The sequence below is a fragment of the Pseudophryne corroboree genome, chromosome 3 (assembly GCF_028390025.1).
Source record: "Pseudophryne corroboree isolate aPseCor3 chromosome 3, aPseCor3.hap2, whole genome shotgun sequence".
Taxonomy (NCBI): Eukaryota; Metazoa; Chordata; class Amphibia; order Anura; family Myobatrachidae; genus Pseudophryne; species Pseudophryne corroboree.
Genome location: NC_086446.1, coordinates 692,551,592 through 692,572,592, shown reverse-complemented (window position 1 = coordinate 692,572,592; position 21,001 = coordinate 692,551,592).

The following is a 21,001-nucleotide window of genomic DNA, read 5'->3' as shown; positions in this document are numbered from 1 at the left end:
TAAAGCTAATAACGCTAATAAGCGATCATACATGATGAGAAAATGGGATTAAGTAAGATAACAGGAAAATTGTTAAAGGACATGCATGCTACCAATAATTAACATAGTACATCTCTTATGCAGCTCTGAGATAACTATGTTAATTATTGGTAGTCTAGTCATTGTGTTATGTGTTATGTGTTTTGTTTTTAGTAACTATGGTGATGGTAATCACGTCTGAATAGTCGTCTACGGATGACGTCAGCATTAGGCGACCAGGGGGCGGGTGTTTGGTCCCGGTCCCCACGGCTGCAGTGCACATGGTGTTTGGCTATAAAAGGTATGTAATTTTATACTATTCTCTGTCCTGACGAAAATGTGAATACACATTGAAACGTTGACATCGGCAATACGTGTCCGTCTCTTCATTTTCTGAAAAGCTGAGTGCCGCGCCTCCATGCTTGTCTATCCATTACCAGCGAGGGCACCGGCGCATCTTATTCTTATTACTATGGAGTGCCAGACCCCGGAGCATACTATATATATATATATATATATATATATATATAGATATACATATACATACATACATACATACATACACACACACACACATATATATATATATATATAAAACCAATGTAGCACTCACGATCAGCTTTGTAGGATGCCCCATTGACCAAATTTGCTTGTAGCCTAATTTTATGCATTTCCTGGTTTTATGGATCAGGAAGAACACGATTTACTAAGAATAAAGGATTTTAACATTTTGTCCACCATCATTAAACATAGTCTACTGACCCCAACCAGAACTACAGGAGTACTAGAATCCAGATTTCAGAGATCCCTTATTATTGAGATATAGTCAAAAGGTCAACGACACAATGTCAGCATTCACAGTGTCGGCAACACAATGACAGCAGTTTTTATTTCAAGACTGTTACAATGTCAATAAGCAATGTATTGACAGTCCCCGAATGTTAACAGATGAAATGTCAACATTGTTAGAATGTCGACGTTAGGGTTAGGCTGCAAGTGGAAGAGTTAATGCCAGTACACACTAGCCAAGCCCCCGCCGATGGCGATATTGGCGGCGGCGGGGACTCGGTGGGGTGCAAGCATCAGCAAAGGTATACACACTTGCCGAAGCCTGCAGGGAGGGGAGTGACGGCGGGGAGAATGACACCCATGCTGCATCTGCAGCATGGCAGTCGTTAACGAGGACCTCCCTCGTCTCTACATGTTCAGACGAGGGAGGGGGTCATGAACAACGCGCGGGAGCGCACATCGTTAACAATAATGAGTGTACACATTAGGCGATATTGTGCACAATATCGCTCAGAAAGCCCTTTCTGAGCGATATTGTTCACAATATCACCTAGTGTGTATCTGGCTTTAAGGGCCAAACACACAAGAAGATAAAGGTGGACAATATGCAGGATAAAGATAAAGATGTGCATATTGTCCAGTGTGTATGCATGATAAAGAGAACGATGCGTGCTCCCACGGGTCTTAATCTTTGTCTTTATCAACTGAACATGGAGTCCAATTTTGGCTATATCTTTCATGACTACATGTTCAGGAATGGGAGGGGTGATGTCACTGAACAATATCTTTCACTATATCGTTCAGTGTGTATGCTGTATATTGTTCATTCTGCTGCTGGAGACATTTCAAGGGAAATCTTTATCTTTATTGAGGCAGAATCTTTTCGTGTGTATGCCCCTTTAGGTTTAAGGTGCAGGAGGAGGGGGTTAGGATAATAGATTAGGCAGGAAAGGGAGGGTTAAGAGTAGGGATTAGGGTTAGAGGCGGCTAAGAAATACTGGATGACCAACCAGCTCCTATCATTTTTCAAACCCAGCCTGTGACATGACAGTTAGGAGCTGATTGGCTGGTACCGCTGCATTTTTAGAGAGGAGGGGACCCATGTGCAAACTCCGTGTGTGGGCCCCCTCCTCTCCTGTAGCAGTCACCGCCGCTGTTAGCGTTCTCAGCACAGAGACTCTGGCACAGTGCCAGAGTCTACATCACATGGCTGCCGCGGCATTTTTTCGGAATCCTGCGCGTGCGCTGCAGACTCTGGCACTGTGCCAGAGTCTCTAGTGCTCAGTGCGCTAGAAACGATGGTGACGACTACAGGAGAGGAGGGGGCCCACACACCGTCACCGATGGACGCCGGAAAGGTAAGTATAGAAGAAATGGGTGCAGTGTGGGCCCCTTCTGGACCCAGGGGCCCGTGTGCACCACAGACACTGCACCCATTATAGATATACCAGTGGGCTGGTAATTTATCTCCGTCCACTTTATCTCCATCCAAGGATTAGTAAATAGACCCCTGTATGTCGACATTTCATCACTGTTTCCATGATGAATTTCAACAAGGTCAACATCAACATTATGACCATGTTGACAGTCACATGTCAACATAATGACTGTGGACGTAATTCTCATATGTCCAGGCAAAAAAAAAATCTGTTTCAATGCAGAAGGTTATTTAATATTTATTTTCTGAAATCATTTTCTTATAGTAGAACTTTTCTCTGTTTGCTGCATACTATATGTTGGCACTTGGACAGTTAATACTATTAAACGCAATAAAGTTCTGCAGGGGATTTTTACAGAAAGATCTTGTTAGCTGGTAATATGATTTGTGGGCAAGACTGGAGCAAAACCTTATGACAGTCAGGGACATGCGGTGAGGTAAATTCCTCAGGAGGCACTGGTTAGTACCAGAGCCACTGATGACAGTTACCCCCAGCCTGTCTTGTATAAAATGTCCAAAGCCAACATGACACATCTGCAAATTCATACTAATAGAATATATGTAGCTAGGTTTGTCTGCCTCAAACTATGCTGCGATGAGATGTTTTCCCTTATAATAAGCTGTCCTTTACAAGATTGATAACTGCCATTTCCTCAGGGTCTTGTTCAAAATACTTTGATTAACCTTCAGTGCAGCCCACAAGTCAGTACATTTTCATGTGTGACTTAGCACAACCCAGCTACAAAAATGCACAATACGGACCTTTCATCATTTGGTTACAAAAATGTAATAAGTTGCAAACTGTAATGAAACAGAAAGACATAACAAATCCCCTATTCATACGGGTGTGGTATGGAAGGTAGATAGTAACTAGGTTGACCACTATTGGTTGACAGCAACTGGGTCGACAGGGATGCTAGGTCGACAGGGTCTCTAGGTCGACATGTTGTAGGTCGACAGGTCAAAAGGTCGACATGAGTTTTTTATGTGTTTTTTTGTGTCGTTTTCTCCGTACAGTGACTGGGAACCCCAATTAGTGCACCGCTTCGCTCGCCATGCTTCGGGCAAGGTTACTCTTCCCAATCGCAGTCCACATGGATCGTTAAATATGAAAAAGTTCAAAAACAGGAAAAAAATTGAAAAACCGCGTGTTGACCTTTTGACCTGTCGACCTAGAGACCCTGTCGACCAATAGTGGTCGACCTAGTTACAGTCGACCTAGAGACCAGATCCCATTCATACATATCAACGTGAATACTGGATAATACTAATATTCATTCGCACGCGCAGGGGGGGGGGGGGGGGTTCCGAGTACCTGGAAACCCTCCCTGCCCGCCGATCCATTGGCGGAGTTGACAGATTATTTTTTTTTGTGATGGAGTTTGGGGGCACAGGAATAACGAGGCAGAGATGCGAGGCGGCTGGGCTGGCTGTCTGCATGTAGGAGGAGCTGCAGCGCGCAGCTTCTCTACAGAATTCCCGGGCTGGCTGGAAGAAGTGGCAATTGTCTCTTCAGAAGCTGATCTGCTGATCTGCGGGTGTCGGTGTGGGATGCAGAGAGGCTGGCCGGTGACCCAATTGACGGGTGGTGGACGAGGAGAAGAAGGAAAGGTGGGGGGGCAGCACTTATAATAAATTATGGTGCCTTATGTAATTTATGTAAATTATGGTAAGTTATGTATAGTTGCTGCTTTTTGTTTTTATGTTAGAGGTGTGTACACTATGGGGTATATTTACTAAGCTCCCGATTTTGACCGAGATGCCGTTTTTTCATCAAAGTGTCATCTCGGTAAATCTCGGTCATTTACTAAACACTAATCACGGCAGTGATGAGGGCATTCGTAATTTTTTGCTAGTTCAGGTAAAAAATTACGAATGAATACACCATCGGTCAAAACGCGGCTGTTTAAGTATGAATCTCGGTCATTTACTAAGAAGTGCAAAGCAAAAAAACACAAAACACTGCCGTGAAAAATTACAACTCGTAAAAAAGTCCTAAAAAAAAACAGACCTGCTTTTTTTTTCCGTGATTTGAGATGCATGCAGGGATCCATGAGATCCGTGCATGTATATCAGTGGGAAGGGGTGTGAAAGTGCTTATTTTTGCTAAAAAAATTGCGTGGGGTCCCCCCTCCTAAGCATAACCAGCCTCGGGCTCTTTGAGCCGATCCTGGTTGCAGAAATATGGGGAAAAAAATGACAGGGGTTCCCCCATATTTAAGCAACCAGCATCGGGCTCTGCGCCTGGTCCTGGTCCCAAAAATACGGGGGACAAAAAGAGTAGGGGTCCCCCGTATTTTTAAAACCAGCACCGGGCTCCACTAGCTGGACAGATAATGCCACAGCCGGGGGTCACTTTTATACAGCGCCCTGCGGCCGTGGCATCAAAAATCCAACTAGTCACCCCTGGCCGGGGTACCCTGGGGGAGTGGGGACCCCTTCAATCAAGGGGTCCCCCCCCCCCAGCCACCCAAGGGCCAGGGGTGAAGCCCGAGGCTGTCCCCCCCCATCCAATGGGCTGCGGATGGGAGGGCTGATAGCCTTTGTTGTAAAATAAAAGATATTGTTTTTAGTAGCAGTACTACAAGTCCCAGCAAGCCTCCCCCGCATGCTGGTACTTGGAGAACCACAAGTACCAGCATGCGGCGGAAAAACGGGCCCGCTGGTACCTGTAGTACTACCACTAAAAAAATACCCAAAAAAAGACAAGACACACACACCGTGAAAGTATAATTTTATTACTTACATACACACATACATACATACTTACCTATGGCCCCACGCAGGTCGGTCCTCTTGTCCAGTAGAATCCAAGGGTACCTGTTGAATAAATTATACTCACGAGATCCAGGGGTCCAGGCTCCTCGGCAAATCCAGGGTTAATCCACGTACTTGCCAAAAATAAAAAAACGGTGTCCCGACCACGAACTGAAAGGGGACCCATGTTTGCACATGGGTCACCTTTCCCCGAATGCAAGAAACCCACTTTGCCTTCTGGCTAAGTGGGTTTCTTCAGCCAATCAGGGAGCGCCACGTTGTAGCACTCTCCTGATCAGCTGTGTGCTCCTGTCTTCACTGACAGGCAGCACACGGCAGTGTTACAATGTAGCGCCTATGCGCTACATTGTAACCAATGATGGGAACTTTCTGCTCAGCGGTGACGTCACTTTAGGTCAACCGCAGGGCAGAAAGTTCCCATCATTGGTTACAATGTAGCGCATAGGCGCTACATTGTAACACTGCCGTGTGCTGCCTGTCAGTGAGGACAAGAGCACACAGCCGATCAGGAGAGTGCTACAACGTGGCACTCCCTGATTGGCTGAAGAAACCCACTTAGACAGAAGTCAGAGTGGCTTTCTGGCATTCGTGGAAAGGAGTCCCATGTGAACACATGGGGCCCCTTTCAGTTCGTGGCTCGGCTTTCCGTTTTCTTATTTTATGCAAGTACGTGGATTACCCCTGGATTTCCCGAGGAGCCTGGACCCCTGGATCTCGTGAGTATAATTTCTTCAACAGGTACCCCTTGGATTCTACTGGAGAAGAGGACCAACCTGCGTGTGAACATAAGGTAAGTATGTATGTATGTTTGTGTGGATGTATGTAATAAATCTTTACTTTCACGGTGTGTGTGTCTTGTCTTTTTTTGGGTATTTTTTTAGTAGTAGTACTACAGGTACCAGCGGGCCCGTTTTTCCGTCGCATGCTGGTACTTGTGGTTCTCCAAGTACCAGCATGCGGGGGAGGCTTGTTGGGCCTTGTAGTACTGCTACTAAAAACAATATCTTTTCTTTTACAACAAAGGCTATCAGCCTCCCCATCCGCAGCCCATTGGATGGGGGGGGACAGCCTCGGGCTTCACCCCTGGCCCTTGGGTGGCTGGGGGGGGGGGGGACCCCTTGATTGAAGGGGTCCCCACTCCCCCAGGGTACCCCGGCCAGGGGTGACTAGTTGGATTTTTGATGCCACGGCCGCAGGGCGCTGTATAAAAGTGACCCCCGGCTGTGGCATTATCTGTCCAGCTAGTGGAGCCCGGTGCTGGTTTTAAAAATACGGGGGACCCCTACTCTTTTTGTCCCCCGTATTTTTGGGACCAGGACCAGGCGCAGAGCCCGATGCTGGTTGCTTAAATATGGGGGAACCCCTGTCATTTTTTTTCCCATATTTCTGCAACCAGGATCGGCTCAAAGAGCCCGAGGCTGGTTATGCTTAGGAGGGGGGACCCCACGCATTTTTTTTAATTATTTTACAGTGTTTAATTAAAAAAAAAAAAAATAAGAACCCCAGCACGGATCACACAGATCCGGCCGAGATTGATTGTAAAAAAAAACGGCAGTGTTTTGCTAATCACTGCCGTAAAAATAGGTAAAAAAAAACGAATGACATCGACATCGGAAGAAAAGAAAAACCCGAATACGACAGCTTAGTAAATCCATCGTAATCAATTCAAAAAGTTGCAGTTTTACACTGTCGATGTCATTCGTGATTGAACTTTGACCTTTTTTCGGAAATTACGAATCTTAGTAAATTTACCCCTATGTGTGTGTCGGCTGTGTGTGTGTATATATACTGTGTATGTCTTTGTGCTATGTGTGTGTATTCCATGTGTCCGTGTATGTATGCTACTGTGTGTATGTGTCTGCTGTATGTATGCTGTGTGTATGTATGGTGTGTGTGTGTGTGTGTGTGTGTGTGTGTGTGTGTGTATATATATATATATGCTATGTGTGTGTATATGTATACTGTGTGTATGTATACTATGTGTGTATATACAGTATGTATGTATGCTGTGTGTGTGTGTGTGTGTGTGTGTGTGTGTGTGTGTGCGTGTGTATGTATGTATGCTGTGTGTGACGTGTATATGCTGCATGTATGCTGTGTGTGTTTGTAAGTACTGTATGCTGTGTGTATGTTTGTCTATGTGTATGTACACATGCTATCTTGTGGTTTCATTAATATGATCTAGAAGTGCTGACCCTTGTTATTGCTGAAATATACACACACACACACACACACACACACACACACACACTCACATACAGTATATTCATGTGTGTGTGTTTGTTCAAACTCCCCCCCCCCCCCCCCCCCCATGGAAATCCTGCGTTTGCCCCTGATATCTCCCCCCCATGGAAATCCTGCGTTTGCCCCTGATATCTATTTACTCAAAGGCTGGAAGTTGAAATTATTTCTCAAAATGGGCCATAATGAAGCTCTATATGGTTAGAAAATGAGCATTCTTGTTACGGCAATTTCTTGATGTCATTTTGTTAATGTGACAGGAAGTGCTGTTGAACCCGCACTGCTAGCTTGGTACAGGTTGAGTATCCCTTATCCAAAATGCTTGGGACCAGAGGTATTTTGGATATGGGATTTTTCTGTATTTTGGAATAATTGCATACCATAATGAGATATCATGGTGATGGGACCTAAATCTAAGCACACAATTCATTTATGTTTCACATACACCTTATACACACAGCCTGAAGGTCATTTAATACAATATTTTTAATAACTTTGTGTATTAAACAAAGTTTCTATACATTGAGCCATCAAAAAACAAAGGTTTAACTATCTCACTCTCACTCAAAAAAAGTCCGTATTTCGGAATATTCCGTATTTCGGAATATTTGGATATGGGATACTTAACCTGTAATTGCATTGATACAGGTCAGTGACGAATGAAAAATGGATGTTCACATCCATGACTGGGGTAGCACAGTGGTTTACATTAGTGTTCTGCAGGGCTGGGACCTGGGGCATGGCTCCAATCAGGAAACGATGGGGCTAATTCAGAGTTGATCGAAGCAGCAAATTTGTTAGCAGATGGGCAAAACCATGTGCACTGCAGGAGGGCAGATATAACATCTGCAGAGAGGGTTAAATTTGGGTGGTTTATAATGTTTCTGTGCAGGGCAAATACTGGCTGTTTTATTTTTACACTGCAATTTAGATTTCAGTTTGAACACACCCCACCCAAATCTAACTCTCTCTGCACATGTTACATCTGCACCCCCCTGCAGTGCACATGGTTTTACCCATTAGTTAATACATTTGCCGCTGTGATCAGAGGCAGAACTCTGGGAGGCAACGGAGTCATCTGCCGCCGGGCTCCTGCTCTGAAGGGGGCACCTCTCCTCCCATTATGTGACACCATTGAATTAAGTTAATTGATAGCTGTCGTTGTCTTTTCAGTGGCCGACTTCCTCACTGGTCCCTGCACCTTACAAATCACACCCTCTTCATTATACTGAATATATACATTTTACAAGTATCACACCCAGGATTAGAAACCACAGCCTATTACATTGGAAGCAGACACCTTACTGATGAAGATATTCGCTCCTGTATAGAAAATATGAGAATGATAACTATATGAAGATACTTCTCTGACAATTACACGTAACTTCATATAGTTAGAATTCTCATTCTTCCCATACAGGAGCAAATAGCTCCATCAGTAAAGTGTCTGCTGTTAGTGTAACAGGTCATGGGTTCTAATCCTGGGTATGACTGCTAAGAAATGTGTGATTTAAAATAAAAGACAATTAAATGTATAAATACAGTATATACATTTTTTTCAGAACACTCCACACACACACACACACACACACACACACACACACATCAGTGACGTGCGGTGAAGTCAATGGCTGGGGAGGCACTGGCTTCTCAAGTACATCCTCAGTCGCACAAGAACACAAACCTCAGCTCACTTTTTAGGGAAAACAAATACATTAGAGTGCACGGGGGGGGGGGAGGGGGGTCTGGTACTGCAGCAATTGTGTATATACAGTACTGTGATTACAGGACAGATTGCATAGTACCCAGAGAGCAGCCAGGCCTGGGTCCAAAACTACTGGCATTCTGAGCGAGATCTGTTGAAGCACCCCCTCTCCCCCCAATGTGCGCAATGAAGGCGCGCACACTCCTAGGAAAGTGGGACTGGCCTCGTAATTATATATTATCAAATTTTAAATATATATACCGTATTATCATCACCTCCTACAGTCTTACACATAGTACTTTAGCCGACCCCTGGGGAGGTTAGGGTTAGGCATCAACGGGAAGGATTAGGCTGCGGAGAGGGAGGGTTAGGTTTAGGTACCGCCGCAGGGATGTTAGGGTTAGGCTGCAGGGAGGGAGGGTTAGGTACCGTCACAGGGAGGTTAGTGTGCGGGGAGAGAGGGTTAGGTACCGCCGCAGGGAGGTTAGGGTTAGGCTGCAGGGAGGGAGGGTTAGGTACCGTCACAGGGAGGTTAGTGTGCGGGGAGGGAGGGTTAGGTACCGCCGCAGGGAGGTTAGGGTTAGGCTGCTGGTTGGGAGGGTTAGGTTTAGGTAATGCCACAGGGAGGTTAGGAACTATAGGGGGAGGTTAGGGTTAGGCTGGGGCAAGGGAAGGTTAGGGGAGAACACCCTCAACTCACCCCTCTCGGCATTGTAAACTTCAGGATCCCAGCGTCTGTCTTCTGATCGCTGGGATCCCAAGCGCTGGCATCTCATACTGAATCGCTCACTACAAGTGGACCAAACAAAAAAAGCTAAATGCTATACTGTACAATCTCCTCTAATCTCCCACCACCAATTTGGGGCCCCCAGCCCTCCCTACCTGCTGCTTCTGCATGGTCCCTGCAGAGCCCAGAGCTCACAGGCTCTTGGATGCCAGTGCTGTGCTCAGGGCATAGGTGTAGTAGCAGCGTTCCATCAGTGCTGTAACTAGGCATTTTAGCGCTGTGTGCAAGAAACGGCATTGGCGCCCCCCCTTCCCATGCAAGATAGGGGCAGTGCGCGCCGTAGGCGCGTGAAAAATATATAGGGGCGTGGCTTCATGGGGAAGGGGAATGGCCACAAAATAATACCAATTCATACTACGGTGCACAGTAGTCTCCATTATTCAAATTACGCTGCACAGTAGCGCCACTATACCAGGTAGATCCCCTTTTACACATTACAGCAGACAGCGTCCCCCTTTTTACACATTACGGCAGACGGAGTCCCCCTTGTTACACATTACGGCAGACAGCGTCCTCTTATTACATTACGGCAGACAGCGTCCCCCTTGTTACACATTACGGCAGACAGCGTCCTCTTATTACACATTATGGTAGAGTCCCCTTTTTACACATTATGGCAGAAAGCGTCCCCCTTGTTACACATTACGGCAGACAGCGTCCTCCTTGTTACACATTACGGCAGACAGCGTCCCCCTTGTTACACATTACGGCAGACAGCGTCCCCGTTGTTACACATTACGGCAGACAGCGTCCTCTTATTACACATTATGGCAGACAGCGTCCCCCTTGTTACACATTACGGCAGACAGCGTCCCCCTTGTTACACATTACGGCAGACAGCGTCCTCTTATTACACATTATGGCAGAGTCCCTTTTTTACACAATATGGCAGACAGAGTCCCCCTTGTTACACATTGTGGCAGACAGCATCCCCCTTGTTACACATTACGGCAGACAGCGTCCCCCTTGTTACACATTACGGCAGACAGCGTCCCCGTTGTTACACATTACGGCAGACAGCGTCCCCGTTGTTACACATTACGGCAGACAGCGTCCTCTTATTACACATTATGGTAGACAGCGTCCCCCTTGTTACACATTACGGCAGACAGCGTCCCCCTTGTTACACATTACGGCAGACATCGTCCTCTTATTACACATTATGGCAGAGTCCCCTTGTTACACATTACAGCAGACAGCGTCCCCCTTGTTACACCTTACGGCAGACAGCGTCCCCCTTGTTACACATTACGGCAGACATCGTCCTCTTATTACACATTATGGCAGAGTCCCCTTTTTACACATTATGGCAGACAGCATCCCCGTTGTTACACATTATGGCAGACAGCGTTCACTTATTACACATTATGGCAGACAGAGTCCCCTTTTTACACCCCCCATCCCCTTTCCGGCATCACTGACACCCAGATAAGGCTGCAAATATGAAGTCTGGGGATCCGGGTAGGGACAAATGGAAGTACCTGATCTGTGGCGGTGGGCCCTCTCCAGAGATCACATGGAAAAGCAGTCTGGGCTGAAGCAGGCAGCGCTGGGACCCGTTCGGAAACCACCGCCAGGAGATTGCAGCAGGAATTGGGGTTTCTGCCTGTGAGAGAGGAGAGCGCCGGCCGCCGCACAATTTTCTCCCTGGGTCTGGTCTTATTGCCGCTGCCGCCGTGCAGATTAGCTGCTGCTGCACGGCGACACTTATCTCTGCCCCCCTCCCCGGTTCTTCTACCTCTAAATCCCCGGGTGCTGGCAGGTGATGGCGGGTGCTGGCGGGAGAGGTAGAGAGGGGAGCTCTGAGTCCCTTCCTTGTCCTGCCACTGCGTATTGATGATTAGGCAAGCGGATCCAGCACTGGATCCGCTGTCCAATCAAATGTGCCTCGCTAGCAGGGGCGTGCTTTCCCTGCCAGCGAGGCACTTACATAAGTGCTGCTTTCATTGTATTTTGTAATGGGCTTTTTCAGCCCAGCGCTTGGCCCCGCCCCCGGCATTATCCCCCTTCCCATTGTCTACACGCTGTCTCGGGAGGCACTTGATATCAGTGCCTCCCAATCTAGTTTAATACACTAAAATTATTAGAATAATATAAACAGGATACATATGACACAGAATATGTGTCATATGTATCTTTTTGTATTATTTTAATCATTAATGAATGACAGGGGAGGCACTGCCTCCCCTGCCTCCCCTGACTGCACGTCCCTGACACACACACACACACACACACATATATATATATATATATATATATATATATGAAAGAAACAATGTACAGGTGCGCTGGTGTTCTTTCAATTAGACATTCACAGTTCACAGGTAGTAAAGCCTTGCACTGTTAGCACTGGTGTAATGGACACCGCAGCAATTCCCCAGAGGCTCAGAATCCCTTTGAGCAAAAAGATACCTGGAAAAAGAATTTAGGAGAATGCGCCCATAGTGCAGATAATTTTTATTTTATGAATGCATCATTAAAACAAGTCACAGGTAAGTGTATTCCCATACCAAATAAGACCCACTCTTTGGGCCAGTTTAAGAACATAAAACCATCCACCAGGCAAACCTCCACCGCTGTGTGCAGACGCCAGGACCATGCACAGCGCCGACAATCCGGACCCGTCTGGCCACTCGCAACGGACACAGGGAGAAGAGAGCCGAGTGAGAAGAAGCACACCTATATTATATATATATATATATATATATGTATATACAAACATATATATATATATATATATATACACACATATATATATATACACATATATACACACACATATATATATTTATCTTAATATAGGAAATAGGGATGCACCAATATTTATCTTGCCTCCGGGCAACTGTGACGAACTTACGCCACTGGTTGTGATCAACTCTGAACTAGGCCCTATGGGGCTTATTCAGGTTTGTTAGCAAACCAAAAAAGCACACTAATGGGCAAAACCATGTGCACTGCAGGGGGGGGCAGATATAACATGTACAGAGAGAGTTAGATTTGTGTGGGGTGTGTTCAAACTGAAATCTAATTGCAGTGTAAAAATAAAGTAGCCAGTATTTACCCTGCACAGAAACAAAATAACCCACCCAAATCTAACTCTGCACAGGTTACATCTGCCCCACCTGCAGTGGGGCAGATGTAACCTGCATGGTTTTGCCCATTAGTGTGCTAACAAACCTGAATAACCCCCTATGTGAGTGAAGTCTGTATGTACATACCTGTCAGGCGCCGGGGGCTTACCTCCGAGACCAGGGTCTGGGGCTTGCCTGTCCGGCTGCTGGCGGTCCTGCGTGGCCGTGGTGAGGCGTGGCGGGTTTGGCACAAGTGACGGTGCGACTGCTGGAGAGCAGACGGAAGACCTGGTGGGTAAAGCGGTGTGCTCCTGTGTGTCTGCAGCACTGGGAACAGCCATGTTGGAGACCAAGAGTCTATGGGGTATATTTACTAACATTCGTAATTTTCGGAAAAAGGTCAAAGTTCAATCACGAATGACATCGAAAGTGTAAAACTGCAACTTTTTGAATTTATTACGACTAATTTACTAAGCTGTCGTATTCTGCATTTTCATTTGTTCCGATGTCGATGTCATTCGTGTTTTATTCCCGTTTTTTACGGCAGTGATTAGCAAAACACTGCCGACTTTATCACAATGAATCTCGGCCGGATCTGTGTGATCCGTGCTGGGGTTCATTTTTTTTTTTTTAAATTTACACTGTAAAATCACAACAAAAAAAATGCGTGGGGTCCCCCCTCCTAAACCAAACCAGCCTCGGGCTCTTTGAGCCGATCCTGGTTGCAGAAATATGGGGAAAAAATTGACAGGGGTTCCCCCATATTTAAGCAACCAGCATCGGGCTCTGCGCCTGGTCCTGGTTCCAAAAAATAAGAATTTACTTACCGATAATTCTATTTCTCGTAGTCCGTAGTGGATGCTGGGAACTCCGTAAGGACCATGGGGAATAGCGGCTCCGCAGGAGACAGGGCACATCTAAAGAAAGCTTTAGGATCACCTGGTGTGCACTGGCTCCTCCCCCTATGACCCTCCTCCAAGCCTCAGTTAGGATACTGTGCCCGGACGAGCGTACACAATAAGGAAGGATTTTGAATCCCGGGTAAGACTCATACCAGCCACACCAATCACACTGTACAACTTGTGATCTGAACCCAGTTAACAGCATGATAATAGAGAAGCCTCTATAAAAGATGGCTCACTACAACAATAACCCAAATTTTTTGGTAACAATAATTATGTACCAGTATTGCAGACAATCCGCACTTGGGATGGGCGCCCAGCATCCACTACGGACTACGAGAAATAGAATTATCGGTAAGTAAATTCTTATTTTCTCTGACGTCCTAGTGGATGCTGGGAACTCCGTAAGGACCATGGGGATTATACCAAAGCTCCCAAACGGGCGGGAGAGTGCGGATGACTCTGCAGCACCGAATGAGAGAACTCCAGGTCCTCCTCAGCCAGGGTATCAAATTTGTAGAAGTTTACAAACGTATTTGCTCCTGACCAAGTAACTGCTCGGCAAAGTTGTAAAGCCGAGACCCCTCGGGCAGCTGCCCAAGATGAGCCCACCTTCCTTGTGGAGTGGGCATTTTAAGATTTTTGGCTGTGGCAGGCCTGCCACAGAATGTGCAAGCTGAATTGTACTACAAATCCAACGAGCAATCGTCTGCTTAGAAGCAGGAGCACCCAGTTTGTTGGGTGCACACAGGATAAACAGCGAGTCAGATTTTCTGACTCCAGCCGTCCTGGAAACATATATTTTCAGGGCCCTGACCACGTCAAGCAACTTGGAATCCTCCAAGTCCTTAGTAGCCGCAGGTACCACAATAGGTTGCTTCATGTGAAATGCAGAAACCACCTTAGGTAGAAATTGAGGACAAGTCCTCAATTCTGCCCTGTCAGAATGAAATATTAAATAAGGGCTTTTATATGATAAAGCCGCCAGTTCTGACACACGCCTGGCTGAAGCCAGGGCTAACAGCATCGTCACCTTCCATGTGAGATATTTTAAGTCCACAGTGGTGAGTGGTTCAAACCAATGTGACTTTAGGAAACTCAACACAACATTGAGATCCCAAGGTGCCACTGGAGGCACAAAAGGAGGCTGTATATGCAGTACCCCTTTTACAAATGTCTGAACTTCAGGCACTGAAGCCAGTTCCTTTTGGAAGAAAATCTACAGGGCCGAAATTTGAACCTTAATGGACCCTAATTTTAGGCCCATAGACAGTCCTGTTTGCAGGAAATGGAGGAAACGACCCAGTTGAAATTCCTCTGTAGGGCCTTCTTGGCCTCCCACCACGCAACATATTTTCGCCAAATGCGGTGATAATGTTTTGCGGTTACGTCCTTCCTGGCCTTGACCAGGGTAGGGATGACTTCATCTGGAATGCCTTTTTCCTTCAGGATCCGGCGTTCAACCGCCAAGCCGTCAAACGCAGCCGCGGTAAGTCTTGGAACAGACAAGGCCCCTGCTGGAGCAGGTCCTTTCTTAGAGGTAGAGGCCACGGTTCGTCCGTGAGCATCTCTTGAAGTTCCGGATACCAAGTCCTTCTTGGCCTATCCGGAACCACGAGTATAGTTCTTACTCCTCTCCTTCTTATGATTCTCAGTACTTTTGGTATGAGAGGCAGAGGAGGGAACACATACACTGACTGGTACACCCACGGTGTTACCAGAGCATCCACCGCTATTGCCTGAGGGTCCCCTGACCTGGCGCAATATCTGTCTAGTTTTTTGTTTAGACGGGACGCCATTATGTCCACCTTTGGTTTTTCCCAACGGTTTACAATCAGGTGGAAGACTTCTGGGTGAAGTCCCCACTCTCCCGGGTGAAGGTCGTGTCTGCTGAGGAAGTCTGCTTCCCAGTTGTCCACTCCCGGAATGAACACTGCTGACAGTGCTATCACATGATTCTCCGCCCAGCGAAGAATCCTTGCAGCTTCTGCCATTGCCCCCCTGCTTCCCGTGCCGCCCTGTCTGTTTACGTGGGCGACTGACGTGATGTTGTCCGATTGGATCAATACCGCCTGACCCTGAAGCAGGGGTTTCGCTTGACTTAGGGCATTGTAAATGGCCCTTAGTTCCAGAATGTTTATATGAAGAGATGTCTCCAGGCTTGACCATAAGCCCTGGAAATTCCTTCCCTGTGTGACTGCTCCCCAGCCTCGCAGGCTGGCATCCGTGGCCACCAGGACCCAGTCCCGAATGCCGAATCTGCGGCCCTCTAGAAGATGAGCACTCTGCAACCACCACAGGAGGGATACCCTTGTCCCCGGTGACAGGGTTATCCGCTGAAGCATCTGAAGATGCGACCCGGACCATTTTTCCAGTAGGTTCCACTGGAAAGTCTTGCGTGGAATCTGCCGAATGGGATTGCTTCGTAGGAAGCCACCATTTTTACCCAGAACCCTTGTGCATTGATGCACTGAGACTTGGTTCGGTTTTAGGAGGTTCCTGACTAGCTCGGATAACTCCCTGGCTTTCTCCTCCGGGAGAAACACCTTCTTTCTGGACTGTGTCCAGGATCATCCCTAGGAACAGAAGACAAGTCGTCGGAACCAGCTGCGATTTTGGAATATTGAGAATCCAATCGTGCTGCCGCAACACTACCTGATATAGTGCTACACCGATCTCCAACTGTTCCCTGGATCTTACCCTTATCAGGGAATCGTCCAAGTAACGGATAACTAAAATTTCCTTCCTTCGAAGGAATATCATCATTACGGTCATTACTTCAGTAAAGACCCGGGGTGCCGTGGACCATTCCTACGGCAGCGTCTGAACTGATAGTGACAGTTCTGTACCATAACCTGAAATACCCTTGGTGAGAAGGGTAAATTTTGACATGAAGGTAAGCATCCTTGATGTCCCGAGACATCATGTAGTCCCCTTCTTCCAGGTTTGCAATCACTGCTCTGAGTGACTCAATTTTGAATTTGAACCTCTGTATGCAAGTGTTCAAAGATTTTAGATTTTAGATTTTAAAATCGGTCTCACCGAGCCGTCTGGCTTTGGTACCACAATAGTGTGGAATAATACCCCGTTCCCTGTTGCAGGAGGGGTACCTTGATTATCACCTGCTGGGAATACAGCTTGTGAATGGTTTCCAAAACTGCCTCCCTGTCAGCGGGAGACGTCGGTAAAACAGACCTTTGGAAACGGCGAGGGGGATACGTCTCGAATTCCAATTTGTACCCCTGAAATATTACCAGAAGGATCCAGGGGTCTACTTGCGAGTGAGCCCACTGCGCACTGAAATTCATTGAGAACGGGACCCCACCGTGCCTGAACTTGTAAAGCCCTAGCGTCATACTGAGGGCTTGGCAGAGGCGGAAAAGAGTTTCTGTTCCTTGGAATTGGCTGATCTCTGCAGCCATTTTCCTCTCCCTCTGTCACGAGCAGAAAAGAGGAACCCTTTTGTCCGTTTGCCAACCAGGCCTGCGCCTGATAATACGGCGTCTTATTTTGAGAGGCGACCTGGGGTACATCCCCTCTTTTAAGGCAATACTTCCAAATGCCGTTTGGAATCCGCATCACCTGACCACTTTACTGGTATAATTGGACAACGCACTTATACTTGATGCCAGTCGGCAAATATTCCGCTGTGCATCATGCATATATAGAAATGCATCTTTTAATTGCTCTATAGGCAATAATATACTGTCCTTATCTAGGATATCATATTTCCAGTCAGGGAATCCGACCACGCCAACCCAGCACTGCACATCCAGGCTGAGGCGATTGCTGGTCGCAGTATAACACCAGTATGTGTGTAAATACATTTTAGGATACCCTCCTGCTTTCTATCAGCAGGATCCTTAAGGGCGGCCATCTCAAGAGAGGGTAGAGCCCTTGTTCTTACAAGCGTGTGAGCGCCTTATCCCCCCTAGGGGGTGTTTCCCAACGCACCCTAACCTCTGGCGGGAAAAGGTATACTGCCAATAACTTTTTAGAATGATCAATTGTTATCGGGGGGAAACCCACGCATTTTATTTCTCAGATTCCGGAAAACTACAGGAAGTTTTTCCTCACCAACATAATACCCCCTTTTTTTTGGTGGTATTCATATTATCAGAAAAGTGTAAACTTTTTTCATTGCCTCAATCATGCAATGTGTGGCCCTATTTGGAAATCACGGTTGTCTCTTCACCGTCGACACAGGAGTCAGTATCCGTGTCGGCGTCTGTATCTGAGGTAACGGGCGCTTTAGAGCCCCTATATGAGACGTCTGGACATGCACAAGCTGAGTAGCCGGCTGTCTCATGTCAACCACTGTCTTTTATACAAAGCTGACACTGTCACGCAATTTCCACAGTACATCCACTCAGGTGTCGACCCCCCAGGGGGTGACAACACTATTACAGACACTCTACTCCGTCTCCTCATCATTTTTCTCCTCATACATGTCGACACAAACGTACCGACACACAGCACACACACAGGGAATGCTCTGATAGAGGACAGGACCCCACTAGCCCTTTGGGGAGACAGAGGGAGAGTTTGCCAGCACACACCAGAGCGCTATATATATACAGGGATAACCTTATATAAGTGTTTTTCCCTTTATAGCTGCTGTATTGTTTATACTGCGCCTAATTTGTGCCCCCCTCTCTTTTTTAACCCCTTTCTGTAGTGTAGTGACTGCAGGGGAGAGCCAGGGAGCTTCCCTCCAACTGAGCTGTGAGGGAAAATGGCGCCAGTGTGCTGAGGAGATAGGCTCCGCCCCTTTCTCGGCGTCCTTATCATCCATTTTCTTGTATGTTTTGGCAGGGGTTAAATGCATCCATATAGCCCAGGAGTTATATGTGATGCATTTATTTTAGCCATAAAAGGTTTTCTAACGATTTATTGCGTCTCAGGGCGCTGCCCCCCCAGCGCCCTGCACCCTCAGTGACCGGAGTGTGAAGTGTGCTGAGAGCAATGGCGCACAGCTGCGGTGCTGTGCGCCTACCTTTATCTGAAGACAGGAAAGTCTTCTGCCGCCGATTTTTCCGGACCTCTTCGCTCTTCTGGCTCTGTAAGGGGGCCGGCGGCGCGGCTCCGGTGACCCATCCAGGCTGAACCTGTGATCGTCCCTCTGGAGCTAATGTCCAGTAGCCTAAGAAGCCCAATCCACTCTGCACGCAGGTGAGTTCGCTTCTTCTCCCCTTAGTCCCTCGATGCAGTGAGCCTGTTGCCAGCAGGTCTCACTGAAAATAATAAACCTAAACTAAAACTTTCACAAAGAGCTCAGGAGAGCCCCTAGTGTGCACCCTTCTCGTCGGGCACAGAAAATCTAACTGAGGCTTGGAGGAGGGTCATAGGGGGAGGAGCCAGTGCACACCAGGTGATCCTAAAGCTTTCTTTAGATGTGCCCTGTCTCCTGCGGAGCCGCTATTCCCCATGGTCCTTACGGAGTTCCCAGCATCCACTAGGACGTCAGAGAAATACGGGGGACAAAAAGAGTAGGGGTCCCCCGTATTTTTAAAACCAGCACCGGGCTCCACTAGCTGGACAGATAATGCCACAGCCGGGGGTCACTTTTATATAGTGCCCTGCGGCCGTGGCATCAAATATCCAACTAGTCACCCCTGGCCGGGGTACCCTGGGGGAGTGGGGACCCCTTCAATCAAGGGGTCCCCCAGCCACCCAAGGGCCAGGGGTGAAGCCCGAGTCTGTCCCCCCCATCCAATTGGCTGCGGATGGGGGGCTGATAGCCTTTTGTGAAAATGAAAAGATATTGTTTTTAGTAGCAGTACTACAAGGCCCAGCAAGCCTCCCCCGCATGCTGGTACTTGGAGAACCACAAGTACCAGCATGCGGCGGTAAAACGGGCCCGCTGGTACCTGTAGTACTACTACTAAAAAAATACCCAAAAAAAGACAAGACACACACACCTTGAAAGTAAAGATTTATTACATACATCCACACAAACATACAAACATACTTACCTATGGCCCCACGCAGGTCGGTCCTCTTCTCCAGTAGAATCCAAGGGGTACCTGTTGAATAAATTAAACTCACCAGCTCCAGGGTCCCAGGCTCCTCGTAGCATCCATTTGTAATCCACGTACTTGAATAAAATAAATAAACGGACACCCGAGCCACGCACTGAAAGGGGACCCATGTTTGCACATGGCTCCCCTTTCCCCGACTGCCAGAAACCCACTCTGACTTCTGTCTAAGTGGGTTTCTTCAGCCAATCAGGGAGCGCCACGTTGTAGCACCCTCCTAATCGGCTGTGTGCTCCTGTACTGACTGACAGGCAGCACGCGGCAGTGTTACAATGTAGCGCCTATGCGCTCCATTGTAACCAATGGTGGGAACTTTCTGCCCTGCGGTTGACCGAAAGTGACCTCACCGCTGAGCAGAAAGTTCCCACCATTGGTTACAATGGAGCGCATAGGCGCTACATTGTAACACTGCCGTGTGCCGCCTGTCATACAGTACAGGAGCACACAGCCGATCAGGAGGGTGCTACAACGTGGCGCTCCCTGATTGGCTGAAGAAACCCACTTAGACAGAAGTCAGAGTGGGTTTCTGGCAGTCAGGGAAAGGGGACCCATGTGCAAACATGGGTCCCCTTTCAGTGCGTGGCTCGGGTGTCCGTTTTTTTATTTTATTCAAGTACGTGGATTACAAATGGATGCTACGAGGAGCCTGGGACCCTGGAGCTGGTGAGTTTAATTTATTCAACAGGTACCCCTTGGATTCTACTGGAGAAGAGGACCGACCTGCGTGGGGCCATAGGTAAGTATGTTTGTATGTTTGTGTGGATGTATGTAATAAATCTTTACTTTCAAGGTGTGTGTGTCTTGTCTTTTTTTGGGTATTTTTTTAGTAGTAGTACTACAGGTACCAGCGGGCCCGTTTTACCGCCGCATGCTGGTACTTGTGGTTCTCCAAGTACCAGCATGCGGGGGAGGCTTGCTGGGCCTTGTAGTACTGCTACTAAAAACAATATCTTTTCATTTTCACAAAAGGCTATCAGCCCCCCATCCGCAGCCAATTGGATGGGGGGGACAGCCTCGGGCTTCACCCCTGGCCCTTGGGTGGCTGGGGGGGGGACCCCTTGATTGAAGGGGTCCCCACTCCCCCAGGGTACCCCGGCCAGGGGTGACTAGTTGGATTTTTGATGCCACGGCCGCAGGGCACTATATAAAAGTGACCCCCGGCTGTGGCATTATCTGTCCAGCTAGTGGAGCCCGGTGCTGGTTTTAGAAATATGGGGGACCCCTACTCTTTTTG